This window comes from Theropithecus gelada, chromosome 18, assembly GCF_003255815.1.
Source record: "Theropithecus gelada isolate Dixy chromosome 18, Tgel_1.0, whole genome shotgun sequence".
Taxonomy (NCBI): domain Eukaryota; kingdom Metazoa; phylum Chordata; class Mammalia; order Primates; family Cercopithecidae; genus Theropithecus; species Theropithecus gelada.
The window spans coordinates 61,634,286-61,648,932 of NC_037686.1; the positions used below are offsets into that span (position 1 = coordinate 61,634,286).

The 14,647-nt window shown below is 38.9% G+C and overlaps 1 protein-coding gene across 2 annotated transcripts in view; it reads left to right on the forward strand.

Moving 5' to 3' along the window:
* The window catches only part of CCDC102B (coiled-coil domain containing 102B), a 342,881-nt gene that overhangs the window by 12,496 nt on the left and 315,738 nt on the right, over positions 1-14,647 (forward strand). Inside the window, exon 3 of one of the 2 annotated variants that reach the window (XM_025365512.1) lies at positions 7,229-7,261. The exons of the other annotated variant lie outside the window; for it this stretch is intronic. The gene's annotated coding sequence lies outside the window, so the exon portion shown is untranslated. The remainder of the gene's footprint in view (positions 1-7,228; positions 7,262-14,647) is intronic. 2 annotated transcript variants of the gene reach the window in all.

The window sequence follows — 14,647 nt, forward strand, 5'->3', positions numbered from 1 at the left end:
GGTTGGCAGCCTACTGAGCAGAATTACAGGCTCTGTTCCTGGCAGTAATAGAATTGACACAAATAAAATCCCAATGATTTGGGTGCATATTGACTCTTGGACTGTTGCTAATGGACTTTCAATTTGGTCTGGCAAGTGGACTGTAGATAATTGGCAATAAAGAGACTCCTATCTCAGATACTGCTCTTTCTATAATTCTGAGTGCAAATCGAAGAAAATCATACTGTTGTTCACCAAAGAACTTCTTTTCTAGTTTCTGAAGGTGATGGGAATCAACAAGTTGATGCTTTAGTTCAATCTCTTGAAATGGCAATATGGGTCTATGAAATGAGTGGACATTCTGGAGGTCAAGCCATGCAGTAATGGGCTGACTGGCAATGTATACTACTGGACTCTGCTGAAGCTCAAATTTCTTATAAAAATAGATTATTCTGCTTGCCAGCAGGAGAAGCAACATTTGAAGTCATTTCTGAGAAGTAATCCCAGGGAAGAAAGTCTAATCTATAACAGGAAGTAGATTATATTGCGTCTTTTCCTGCTCCTTCAAGGGTATTTGAGTGGAATAGACAAGCACAAAAGATATTCTTGATTTGGCTTTGCATTTCAGTATCTGAATCCATGGCTGCTAATACTACCCAAAGATTGAACAACATAAACCAAATTATGGCACAAGTTTTGTCCTCCTAGTTAAATTCCTCATGTCAAGGTGAAGCTTTCAGACTGTGCATCAAGATTATGTTGCAGCTGTGCTCTTGCATTATCTCCTCAGCTTTAGGCACAGCTGGCTGTGACCTGAAGCAGGCACAATGCTGTAGTCTATTGCTGCTTGCCTTAAGCAGCCTCATGATTTACATCAATGTGCCCATTACAATTTTCTCTGGATGTTATCCTGCTCAAAATGTTGAGAAACACCAGGATACACAATAAGGATCAATAATATTCATCAAACATTGTTACGAGTAAAACAAACAAACAAAAAAAAAATAGAAGAATTTCCTTTAGTATCTGGAATTGGATGAGACGTTCAATATTACCATACCTATTAAATATTGTACTGAAAGTCCTAGCTTGAGTAGTAGAAGAAAAAAGAGAAAGGGGTAGTATAAGGATGGGAAAGGGAAGCAAAATTGTTATTGATCATGGATAAGGCAATCTATATTGAAATTTTATTTAAAGTTCATGTATTCTGCAGGAGTAAATTAAAAAAAAAAGTTCATGCAAATTATAAACATCAGTAAAGGTTTACCAAAGTAGCTAGGCTTATGGTCATTATGCAATAATAAATTGTGTTACTTTAAAATAGCAATCAAGGCTGGGTGTGGTGGCTCATGCCTGTAATCCCAGCACTTTGGGAGGCCAAGGCGGGCAGATCACGAGGTCAGGAGATTGAGACCATGCTGGCTAACATGGTGAAACCCCATCTCTACTAAAAATACAAAAATTAGCCGGGCGTGGTGGTGGGCACCTGTAGTTCTAGCTACTCGGGAGGCTGAGGCCAGAGAATGGCGTGAACCTGGGAGACGGAGGTTGCAGTGAGCTGAGATCGTGCCACTGCACTCCAGCCTGGGTGACAGAACAAGACTCTGTCTCAAATAAATAAATAAATAAATAAATAAATAAATAAAAAATAGCAATCAAGAGAAAACATGCATTTAAAAATATCAATATTAGCAACAAAATGCTACATTATAATTAATGTAAAGATGTGGCAGCTATAGGAAGAAAATTATGACACTATTTCAGGAAATTAAACAAGACATCAATAAATGGAGAGAGAAAGCACTGCAGGGGATAGAAAACAACACAAGGTATCTGTTATCCCCAAGATTATCTATTGATTCAATGAAATTTCAACAACAATTTTAAGAAGTTTTTTTCAGGGACCTTGATATATTGATAACAATTTATAGAGAAGAGCAAAAGTCCAAGTATATCTGAAAAACTAAGATGGAAGAGCTTATTCTGCTAGATACCAAGATTTTACTGAGGACAATGTAGTATTCACACAGGGATAGACCAACTGACCAGTGGAATACAATAGCTCAGAAAGGAATTCAGGCATTAATGGAAACTTGACACATGACTTGATACATCACATTGGAGAAAACTGGAGAAAAGCGTATAATGTGCTCAGACAATTTTATCCATAAAGACAAAACAATTAATTTGGGTCCAAACCTACACCATTGACAAAATGTAGTTCCAGCAAGAAAAAAGACAAATGAGCAAGCAAAACATTAGTCTTGATAAGAATATATGGAACATCTTTAACACTTAGAGGTAGAAGAGGATTTCCTGCATACAAATGTTGCAAGTCAGAGGGAAAAGATTGATATATTAATTGAAAGACACCATGAAGAAAGTAAAGTGAAAAGACAAGCAACAGAATCGGAATTGTTATGTGCAACTAACTACTATAAAAAGTTAATTAACATATGAAAAATACAAAGCACATAACATAACAGTGGGCAAAACATATAGACAGACATTTTATAGAAGAGAAAATGTAAACATCAAATAATATTCAACGATGCTCTACTTCATTAAAATGTACTAAATTCAAAATAAGACCTCACTGACGTACCATTGACTTTCATTTTGTGTGGTTGTAGAACAATGGGAATCCTTACGCACTGTTCATGTGAGTAGAATTTGTATTTATAAATACAGTAAACTTAAGTTTCTCTTAGTTGTTTTAATACTAAATATAAAATGTGAGGTTTCATCTAAATGAATTCCATTATTACATACTTCAGATTAGATTTCAGATCATCATTACAACAGGTCAGATTCTCTTATCCATTAAAAATATAAAAATACAAAAACTTTAGTGCTGTGTTTTCTTTTTCTTAAAAAAATCTATATTTACTTCTAAGTCTCCCTAGGGTTCAAAGGTACTAACCCAATTATGAAAGTCAATTAATATTACATTTAATTAGGTTATTCATTTTTTTATAGACTTAGTCCAAGAGGATCACTTAGATACTTTTCCAGGACTCTGAGAAATATTTTGAACCTTATTTGTAGTTATTATGCCATTTTTTCATAATTTCAACAGAGTGACCCACTCATGTAATACTTCCGTCTGCTCATAGATGTCTGCAGCTTACTCAAGATAAGGAATCGATCAGAACACTTATGATCTGTTATCATCTTTTCCTTGAATTTTAAAAATGTTAAACATTAATGTAATCTCACTCTCATTCATATTCTTAAAGTAAGCAAATGCTACTGATTTAAAAAATAATAGTAGATTGGTTATGGATGTCTCACATATCTTCATCTGACTGAATGTCACACTTAAGAAGTCAATCCCTTGAGTCAGAAAATGTCTTCTACATGATGTATTTAATACTGAATTGTATTCTGCATCCTTTATCAATATAAGAAAGGTATCAACATTATCAAAAGGACTGAGTAATAAGATTCCAGCAGAAATATTCTGATATCTTGATCTTCTTTGGCAGATTTAAATTAATATTTATTTGGGTAGGTCATTATGGATTTAAGACCTTTTTTTTTCCCCTCCGAGATGGAGTCTCACTCTGCTGCCAGGCTAGAGTGCAATGGCACGATCTTGGCTCACTGCAACTTCTGCCTCCAGGGATCAAGCGATTCTTCTGCCTCAGTCTCCCAAGTAGCTGGGACTACAGACATATGCCACCAACCTGGCTAATTTTTGTATTTTTAGTAGAGACAGGGTTTCACCATATTGGCCAGGCTGGTCTTGAACTCCTGACCTCATAATCTGCCTGCCTCAGCCTCCCAAAGTGCTGTGATTACAGGGGTGAGCCACTGCATAGATTTAATGTATTCGAGTTAACCATAAGTATTTTTCTATTTTTGATGCTGATATGATCACAAACCCCTATAATCTAGTTTCTGTATCCTTCTGATCTGATTCCATTAACCCTTCAATGAAACTTTGGCTTATATGAAAACGTGCACACTCTCTTATACTTTCCTTCCCCAGACTTGGAATCAGTGATCCTTCCAAAATACCCTGGCTCCTTTTCATGGAAAATTGATTTTGAGGAACTATAATCTGGACTCTACATTTGCATATTGGGTTGGTCCCATCTGAGGTTCCATTGCCTCAAGGTCATTTTAGTGGCCAGAAGGATAAACAATTTTGTATATGTATGTATGCATATATAATATAAATAATTTTGTATATATATATATAATATAATATCTGTTATATGATCTCCTAAACAATAATGCTAATTCAAGTGTATCCAGTTGTCGAATTTATTTGGATCAAAACTCTTCAGACAGACAATAGTCTTGAGATTTTGAAATCTCTGAACACCATTTCTACTGCAGTAAAAGTACTGAAAATTGTATGAATTAATGCAAGCAAAGCTCTTTTTGGAGGAAATAAATCTTTTTATTTATTTTTATAAAACTGAACACATATCAAAGGAGAATAGTTTACAGTTGTTGAGATTTAAATTGTAGTATCTACTAAATACTTGCTATTTTTCTCACATAAAAGTACTTTCTCAGTCCTTTGGCTTTAGTACTCTAAGAGCACTCTGAGGAACTTTATTCATGTTGATGTTTTGAGTTACTCAAACATTAAAGTTCAGAAAGTGGAGAAGCTAATTTCAATAAAATATACTGCTTCAAGAGGGAAACTTCAATCTTTTTCCTGTGGGCCAGTTTTTATGGAAGCACAGGGCTTTTCTTCGATCACCCTGTGTATTTTAAATTATTTCTAGTATTTCTATGGTGGATACTATAAACTGTTTGGTTAATAATAATCATAGCTTGAAGTCTTATTCCTTGAAATGTGCATTTGGCATTTCTTGAAGGCTTTTTTTTTTTTTTTTTTGAGATGGAGTCTCGCTCTGTCGCCCGGGCTGAAGTGCAGTGGTGTGATCTCAGCTCACTGAAACCTCTGCCTCCCGGGTTCAAGCAATTCTCTGCCTCAGCCTCTGGAGTAGCTGAAACTACAGACGTGTAGTCCCACCATCACGCTCGGCTAATTGTTTATATTTTTAGTAGAGACGGGGTTTCACCATGTTGGCTTGGCTGGTCTTGAACTCCTCACCTCAGACAATCTGCCTGCCTCAGCCTCCCAAAGTGCTAGGATTACAGGCATAAACCACCGTGCCTGGCCTTCTTGAAGGCTTCTATATGAATGTCTCATAGTGATCTTTCTTTTGTAACCCTCACCTGCCTGCAGACAACATGAATTCATCTATTTAGAGTTAAGGTTTTCCAGTTTTCTCTTCAAATTTTTAGGATACCCTAGTTCCCAGATCTATGTATAAACAAAACAAAACAAAACAAAAACAAAAAACCTATGATTTTGAGTCATCCTTGCTATGCCAGTTACAAGTTTTATAGACCAGGGACCATCATGGCTAAACATCTATTGGACAAGGGTGGAGCTCCCTTCCAGATTCTTGGGCTGGGGACTTCCCATAGATTGATTTAGCTTAGGGACAAAATAAAGACATCCAATGTAGAAGGAGAACTATATGAAAAAGAAAGATATAAGGGTTGGTGGAAAAGGTTATGCTAAGGCTAGAGAGACTCAGAGAAAAAGTAGACTCAGTTAATGATCTTTCTGTCATTTCACAAGTCTTTCTGAATAAAACAGCTCAGAAATGGAGCCAAAGCCAACCGCATCAGCCCCAAGCAGGGAAGGGGATTTAATGAGGTGGGTCTGAAAGAATAGTACTAAGAACTCATGCCTTTCACACACACTGTCTTTGTCCTGGAAAATAAGACTGCTGATTCAGAATTAAAAACTAGTGTTGTTTACTAAGAGCCAATTAAAACATTAAAGAACAGAGGAGAAATGTCATCACATCTTGGTTCCTTAATCTGTCAAAATTACAAATATCCCTTTGAAAATTACCTTGTGGTTGAGGAAGGAGCAAAAAGGGATGAGAAGATATTTTAATACTCAGCAAAGGAGAGGAAAGGTAACCTTAGAGTCACAAGTTAGACAACTATCTGTCTGTCTGTCTGTCTATCTATCTATCTATAGCTTTTTAACTTAAGCATGCTCTAAGAAGTTAGACAACTTTAGAGATTTCTTTGAAAAGAGCACTGAAAATATAGACTTCATAGTGTTTTGTTGCAATAAACCCTCATATCAACCTCGAGTGTTAAGAGTTGCTAATCTCTATAGATAATTAACTTTAGATTTAGGAAATAAACTCACAGTAGCTTGCTTAAATTGAGAATTTACCTAAGAGGACTTCCAAATTCCTTTATAGCTTCAAGGATTAAAAATTTTTTACACTTTATTGCATGTTTACCCTTTCCACTTTGTGATGCCTCGTGAAAGCTAAGATTATTTTTTATCAACCTGGAAAGACCTTTAGGTTCCTTTACTCATAAAAATGGTGACATCTGCTGGAACTATGTAGTTCAGCACCAGAGTAAGGTCTGAACAACTGCCTGGATTCCCATGTTGGCTGCGTTTCTACGTGTTTCCAGGAGAGCTAGCAGGTACACTTGCAAATGGGGAAACAACACAGTCTCTGCTTTATTTAGAATGAAGATTGATCATGGACAAAGCCAAGCTCTTTAAGACAGGATTTCAAGAGCTGAAAGCTTCTAGAATAATATCTTTGCAAAGAAACCCACGCTACTAAGAAGCTTAAAAAGTCAGAAAGCAGTTAGCAGTGGTTGCTATGGAAGCAACTGTAAACCTGTCCTCTGGGAAGAACAGAAGAGAATAGTCAGCTTCCCTCAGGGAAGTGGGTTCTAGGGCTCATTAAGGGGCACAGGTGACAGCAGACACCTAGCTCTGAAAAGACAAATAGTTAAGAAGTGCCTGTCTGTAGGTTTTTTTTATTACCAGAGGCTGCAGCATTAGGGGTGTAGCGATTAGCCAGAACAGCAGGGTACAAACATAAATTATTATAAAATCCAGACTGTATTTTGCCATCAGCATTGCAGAATGTTTTGAATGACACAGTATGACAACAACAAGGGATTATAGTCATCATCTTGCTTAGGGAGAAATTTTATGCATCATGTATATTTAAACCACAAATACCAAAGATTTTATGTGCAGTGACTCAAATATCACAATTTTAAGTCTGCTTTAGATTTGAAGCAATGCCTGCTAATTCAGCATTCTGGAAATGAGTATCCTTGTTTATTTTTTTCATATTTTTTATAAAAGTTGACATTTTTATTTTTTCTCAGGCTAGAAATACTTGATAATTTTTGTTACTGTTCTCTAAATCTGATTTTCCAGAACTTGGCAGGATGAAGACAAAGGGTGTGAAAGGTATGAATAGTTCTTTTAAATTCTCTTTTATCTACCTGCTCATATTTTCTAGGAATTGAGAACTGAGTTTTTATGGATTTTTTTTTAAAAAAATTATTTAGCAATTGAATTTTCAGACCACAAAATACTTTAGGGTTTCATTTGATCCACGTTACCATATCTCTTGCAGCAACTCATTTTACTATTTCCTTCATGAAAGTTTATATAGGACTTGTTTAGGGAGAAGAATTTCTGAAACTATATATTGCTGAAATATCTTTTTATTATAGCAACATTTTATTATTTATTTATTTAGAGACGGAGTCTCTCTCTGTCACCCAGGCTGGAGTGCAGTGGTGCAATCTAGGCTCACTGCAACCTCTGCCTCCCGGGTTCAAGCGATTCTCCTGCCTCAACCTCCTGAGTAGCTGAGACTACAGGCATGTGCCACCGCTCCTGGCTAATTTTTGGATTTTTTTTTTTTTTTTTTTTTTTTTAGCAGAGATGGGGTTTCACTATGTTGGCCAGGATGGTCTCAATCTCCCGACCTCTGGCGATCTGCCTGCCTCGGCCTCCCAAAGTGCTGGGATTACAGGCGTGAGGCAGCGCGCCAGGCCTATAGCAGCATTTTAAAAGGACATTTGCTTGGGTATATAATTTTATATCCAACATTTTTTTCCTTAAATATTTAAAAATATCCTACTCCTTTTGTTGCATCCATTTTTGTTGCTATGTCTGATATTCTGATCCTTGCTTCTTTGCAGGTGATCTCTGACTCACTGTAAGCTTTGTAAATTTCTCTATGACTTGCATGTTCTAAAATATCTCGCTAGCATTTTCAGTCATAGGTTTTTCTTTGTATATCCTGTTTGGCCTGAAGGCAAATCTGGCAATGAAAACCCAAGTGCTCACACACCCGTGACTCTGCTGAACTGCTCGCACTTCTTACCAGGCGTCCTTATCATAATGCTTTGCCCATGTCCAGGACTCTTTAACCAGAGATGCATTTTTTGATATGTGATATGTGAGGTCCGGTATAAACTAACCAATTAAAAACACCTTATGTTGTAAGATCTGTGTGCTCTGTTGTTCTAACTGAATATTTTTATCTACAAAGCCTGTATTGGGGTTAATTCCATCCTTAGAACCTGGCATTAGAGGGACATCATGTGGTAGTATAAGGTTATGCAGGCAGGCTTGTCGGCAGCTTTCTTTGTGAATTGCTTTTTCTTGAGAGGTCAACTCTTCGTTCACAGGATGCACTTTTGCTAACAATTATCATACGCCAAATATCATATCCTTTATACCAAAACAACATTTTGTCACTGTATAATGGATTAAGTTATTTAGGTGGAGAGGAATTTTCAGGATTTTTTTTTTTTTAAGTTTTTGAAATAAATATAGGGAATAACAATTCTAAAGGTTGTTTTAGGATACACACTAATGGAGAGTATAAAACTATCCAGTGGATGTCACTTTCAGAATGCCTTAAAGTCATTAACATTTGAATCCTAACCAGATTTTAAAAGAAGTGTGAATGTTGTTTGCTCGTCAAAAGCAGTGATGATAATCTTAAATATAGAGTCCAGGAATGGCATCTGTGAAACACAAACATCTTTCTCCAACTTGATGGTGAATTAATGCTGACTGTGAGCTAACATAAGAGCCTTATTATTTAAATTGTGTTTTTTAGTAGCATTCTGATCAAAACCATTATTAATGTTGTTGCCTTGCACCGTGCACATCTTTATATCATTGTGTTCTAATATCATGAGATAAGTATATGGTTCTCATATAATCTTTTAGTGTAATAGTGTTATGTTTGTGCTATGTTTTCTTTACATGTTTTTATTTTGAAGATTTACATCAGATCCAGTTATTTATAGGGCATTGAAGACCAAACATATGCAAACATCAAGTATTTTAGAGTTGATTTCTAGCAGAGGCTGAGGTGGGACTCTTGTTCGAGGGATTTAGTGAGGGAGCATCCTCAGGAGAAGAGCATGGGGGGGATCAGTACAGGACAGGGAATCCAGCTCGGCAAGAATGTGTCTTAGCTGGAGACTGGCTTCAGCTTGACCCCACAGGACAACTCTAGAGCATCGCTGTCCAGTGGAAATATATTGCATGCCATACAGGTAATTTTAAATTTTCTGGTAGCCACATTTAAACACGTAAAAAGAAACAGATGGTTTAAACACTTTGTTTGAACGAGTGCATCCAAAGTATTGACATTTCAGCATGTATCAATATTAAACATTTGATAAGATATCTGTATTAGTCCATTTTCACACTGCTGATAAAGACATACCCGAGACTGGAAAGAAAAAGAGAACGAATTGGACTTACAGTTCCACACGGCTAGGGAGGCCTCAGAGCCATGGCGAGAGGCGAAAGGCCCTTTCATCTGGAGTCAGCAAGAGGAATGAGGAAGAAGCAAACGCGGAAACCCCTGATAAACCCATCAGATCTCATGAGACTTATTCCCTATCACGAGAATAGCATGGGAAAGACCAGCCCCCATGATTCAATTACCTCCCCCTGGGTCCCTCCCACAACACGTGGGAATTCTGGGAGATACAAGTTGAGATTTGGTTGGGGACACAGCCAAACCATATCAACATCTTATGTTTCTTTTTATACTAAATCTTTGAAATCTAGTGTGCGAACAACATGTCTCACTTCAGGTGCTCGACAGACATGTGTGGCGAGGGATGCCGGTATCCAGTGGCACACACCTCAACCGCACAAGAGTTGGTCGCGTCTTGAGCCAAAAGGGTCGAAGTTTGTACCCCCAATTCAGTTATTAGCTATACTCTGTCCTCAAGGGTTGGGAGGAGTAGTCTTAAAGGCGAAGTGGTTCCTGTTTGTCTGAGGGCAATTCTTCTTGAGAAGGTGTTCTCTTTGAGTTTTACCAGCAGGGTATGGGCATGGGGGGAACATGTCTGGGCACCTGAAAACAAAGCATTCTCGACAGTCCCTAGGGGCGCTCATGTACACTTGCTTCTCACATTAAGTTCCTTCGGTGCACACAGGGCTTCTCCAGGATTACATTTTTTTTCTGAGAAAACTATGAGGAAGGCTAGTGGGACCAATGATAGCTCCCACTGCAGGCTTGGTCCCAACACTCTCTCATACCCAAGATTTCCCTTCTCCACCAGTGTTTAGAGTCTCCTCCCCACTGACTGGCACTTGTGGTGGTGGTGGTGGTGGTGGTGGTGGTGGTGGCAGTGGTGTGGGGCGTGTGTGTGTGTGTGAGAAGGGAGGGTTTTCTCAAACTCACATTGCTGCAGGATCCGACTCCCTGTTTATTTTGCCCTTATTAATGGCTGTGATTGGCAGTAGAATTAAATCCAGCAATGCTAGTAACCAAAGACATCCTGGTGGATCACCAGAGTGCAAAATATCTTCTGCTCTGTCTCAATGAGGTAGCAGCAGCCCTATTTCTTCATGATTAGAGTCAATTGCTCCTGCCGATATAGCAACTTCTTTCTTAGCTAGTTACTTCACTAGCACACAGAACATACACCGAGCAGTAATAACTTTAAGTTTAGTGCCATCCACGCTGTTCCTCCTGGTGGAAGTGATGTCTTCTGGGAATCAGGAATGCTGAACCCACAGAGATTGTATTTGTGCACACTGGAAGTACAAATCCCTTGAATGTGGATGGTAGTGAATGGCTACCTCCCCCATTCTCTACCTGGACACAGTATTTTACATTTTGAGGACCATATAATGACCATTCATTTAATGTGTGTATTGCATAATAAAGGATAGTACCCCATCCCGTTGCAGGGTGTCACATTGAATCGCTCGTGATTCCCTGCATCTACAAAGCCTGCTTTATCACAGGCCATGGCTCTTGCACTCTGTGGGAGGTGGTAGGACCGGGGTATTCCTTGGTCTTATGCCCACTACTTCACCTCTATTTCTTTAAAGTGGGTCTCTGGGAATGAAGTGATCATATGTAGGATCCTATGTGAGCAGAGTAGACATTCTTTGCATTCTTGGACAAGAGGGCTCGCTGAGATATTACAGACAGGAAAGGCAGACTCTTACCTGGAATACGGGTCTATCCCATCCAAGTTTACATATTACTTGGAAGAATGGAAGGGATCTGATATAATCATTTCCAAATAATGTCCAATATAGACCTTCTGAGAGATGCTTTCAGCATTAGTCCCTGATGGTGGCATGACAGAGCTTCAGCAGCCGCTGTAGCTAATTCACCCTTGGCCTAAGGAATCTCTTGCCTTTGGACCCATACATCTCTGCCATGATGGCTGCTTCAACTGAGCCCATTGCATAAGCACCGGGATGACTGAGAATGGAGTCTGACTAAAATTTATTTGTTAATTTATCTTGTCTGCTTGCTTGATGAGTGTCTCTTTGGCAGTAGCTGCTTCTGTGGGCAGTAACCTGATTTAGAAGGAGCTCCACACTTTGTTCCCACTCCCATGCCTCCCATGCATTTCATCTGCATGCCTCTCCCCAGACCTCTCTGAATCCAGTCTACCAGGCCTGCTCCTCCTAGGCCTCTGACTGGACAGTCAGCACTCCCCATGATACACCCTTATCTCAGCCATGTCTGTTTTCACACAAAGTGGATGGCCAGGCACATCGCCTGAACCTCTGGCCATTGGACTGTAGATAAGCAGCCATTCTTTTTTTTTTTTTTTTTTTTTTTTTTTTTTTTTTTTTTGAGACCAGGTCTTGTTGTCACTCAAGCTGGAGTAGTGCAGTGGTGCAATTTCAGATCACTGCAACCTCCATCTCCCAGGATCAAGCGATTCTTGTGCCTCAGCCTCCCAAATAGCTGGGATTACAGGCATGTGCCACCATGCCCAGCTAAGTTTTTGTATTTTTAGTAGAGACGGGTTTTCGCTGTGTTGGCCAGGCTGGTCTCAAACTCCTGGTCTCAAGTGATCTGCCCAACTTGGCCTCCTAAAGTGCTGAGATTAACAGGCATGAGCCACTGTGCCATTTGGCCAGCTACCATTCGTTTTTGATATGCACCCAAATTTCTAGCAGGCTCACTGTTTCATGAACAAAGCCTGAGCTTTTAATTCTTCTCCTTTGCTTTTACTCACCCCACTCCCTGCTGTCGTGATGCCATAGGTGTGAGCTTAGGACAGATACCTGTTCACTACTGGCAGGTGACATGAGAGTCTAGGTCAACAGTTTATGCAACTTACTTGTGACCTCTGAACCTGCTCATGTTTGATACTGGGTGTGATTAGTCCGTTGTACTATAGATTATGGCTGAGTCCACCTATAACTTGGTGTTTCTGAGAGTACACAATATAGTATTTTTGTCCATGAAGTCACTTGATGACTTCGTATCTCTGGTTCCACTCTGACCCAGTAGTAAATCAGGGACCGTTTTACACATGGTGTATGTAGTTATTTTTTGCAGATGACATGCCTTCTTCCAAACCTAGAGATCTAGCCACAGCCTCTTGCTGGGGCTTACCAGAAGCTCCTCCTGGCATCTGTCTCTATTAAGACACATCTGGAAATATGAGATGACCCAGGTAGTAGGTTTGCTGCTACACAGCCTGGAACAACTGTAGAGCTTCCTTGTTTTGTGCTGCCTTCTGAAAAAGCAAGTTGTGTCCCAAGATAATTGGATTATGATGTCATTACTAGTATGACATATGTTGAATTAAGTGATATTCTAAAAATAAATACTTAAATAGATACTGAAACACAGTCCTGTGGTATATCTTAAGGAAGGATTTCTCAACCTCAGTACTATTGACATTCTGAGTCAGATAATTCTTTGTTATGGAGAAGCGTCCTGTACAGTTTAGGATGTTTAGCAGCATCTTGGCTTTTACCCACTAGATTCCAGCAGCACCTCCCCCGTTGAGACAGCCAAAAATGTCTCCAAATATTGCCCAATGTCCCTTAGGGGATAATCAACCCCAGTTAAGAACCACTTGTTATATGATTCTCTAGAATTTATCCTGTATTGATAAAATATCCTGTATTGATAAAAATGTTTGCTGTCATTTTAAAGATCTAGGAAAATTTTTCTCCAACGTCAATCTGATTTTTGAAGAGGTTATAAAATCTTTGTTTCCTCAAGTTGTAAGATAAAAATGATTATGAAACCTAAAATCCCCATTATAGTTTCTATATGAAACATTTGCAAGTCACAGAAGGTTTTGCTTTGGTTTTGCAGGGCTGTTACTCCTCTACCATGATCAGATCATTCATGTGATCTCTAACACTGATGTGAGATTGACATATGATAGAATAGGGTGTTGGCAAACACTTGCTTTTAATGTGAGGAAAATCCACCAGTGCAGCAGTGAGGAGGTGAGGACCTTGGCCATTGCTGGAATTGGAGGTAGTGGAGTAGATCTGCATGAGTAACCCAGTGCTGCCTAGGACGGGGTGGGTACATCTGTCTACAACTGCCTCAAGCCCTTTCATCCCTCACACTAACCTAAGCCCCATTTTAGCCTGTTTCAATAATAAAGTAATATTTAAATATGTATACTATGAATATGTATGTATATGTACTTATGAAGTATTAAATATATATAAATTACTAAAGTGACACTGACTTCTATTTGCTTTAGAAGTACCTTATTTATCAGTTTGCTCAGCATGGAGAAGGGAAGAAAATGTTACTTGTTGCGGGAAGTCAGGGACCCCGAACGGAGGGACCGGCCGAAGCCGCGGTAGAAGAACATAAATTGTGAAGATTTCATGGACATTTATTAGTTCCCAAAATTAATACTTTTATAATTTCTTATACCTGTCTTTACTGTAATCTCTGAACATAAATTGTGAAGATTTCATGGACACTTATCACTTCCCCAATGAATATCCTTGTGATTTCCTATGCCTGTCTTTACTTTAGTCTCTTAATCCCGTCATCTTCTTTCTAAGCTGAGGAGGATGAATGTCGCCTCAGGACCCTGTGATTGTGTCGACTGCACAGATTGTTTGTAGAGCATGTGTGTTTGAACAATATGAAATCTGGGCATCTTTAAAAAAGAACAAGGTAACAGCGATGTTAGGGAACAAGAGAGGTTACTGAACTGGCCTCTGGTGAGCCGCAGGGAACAGAGCTATAGTTCTCCTCTTTCATAAGCAAATAGGAGAAATATGGCTGAATTCTTTTTCTCAGCAAGGAACATCCCTGAGAAAGAGAACGCGCCCTGAGGGTAGGCCTATAGACAGCCCCTTTTTAAGGCGTCCTGTCTTTTACGGTCGAAGCCGAAGGCATGAAATAAGCCAGGGTCTCCTATAGTGCTCCCAGGCTTACTAGGATGGGAAAACTCCCACCTAATAAATTGTGGTCAGACAGGTTACCTGCTCTCAAACCCTGTTTCCTGATAAGATGTTATCAATGACAATGCGTGCGGAAACTTCATTAGCAATTTTAATTTC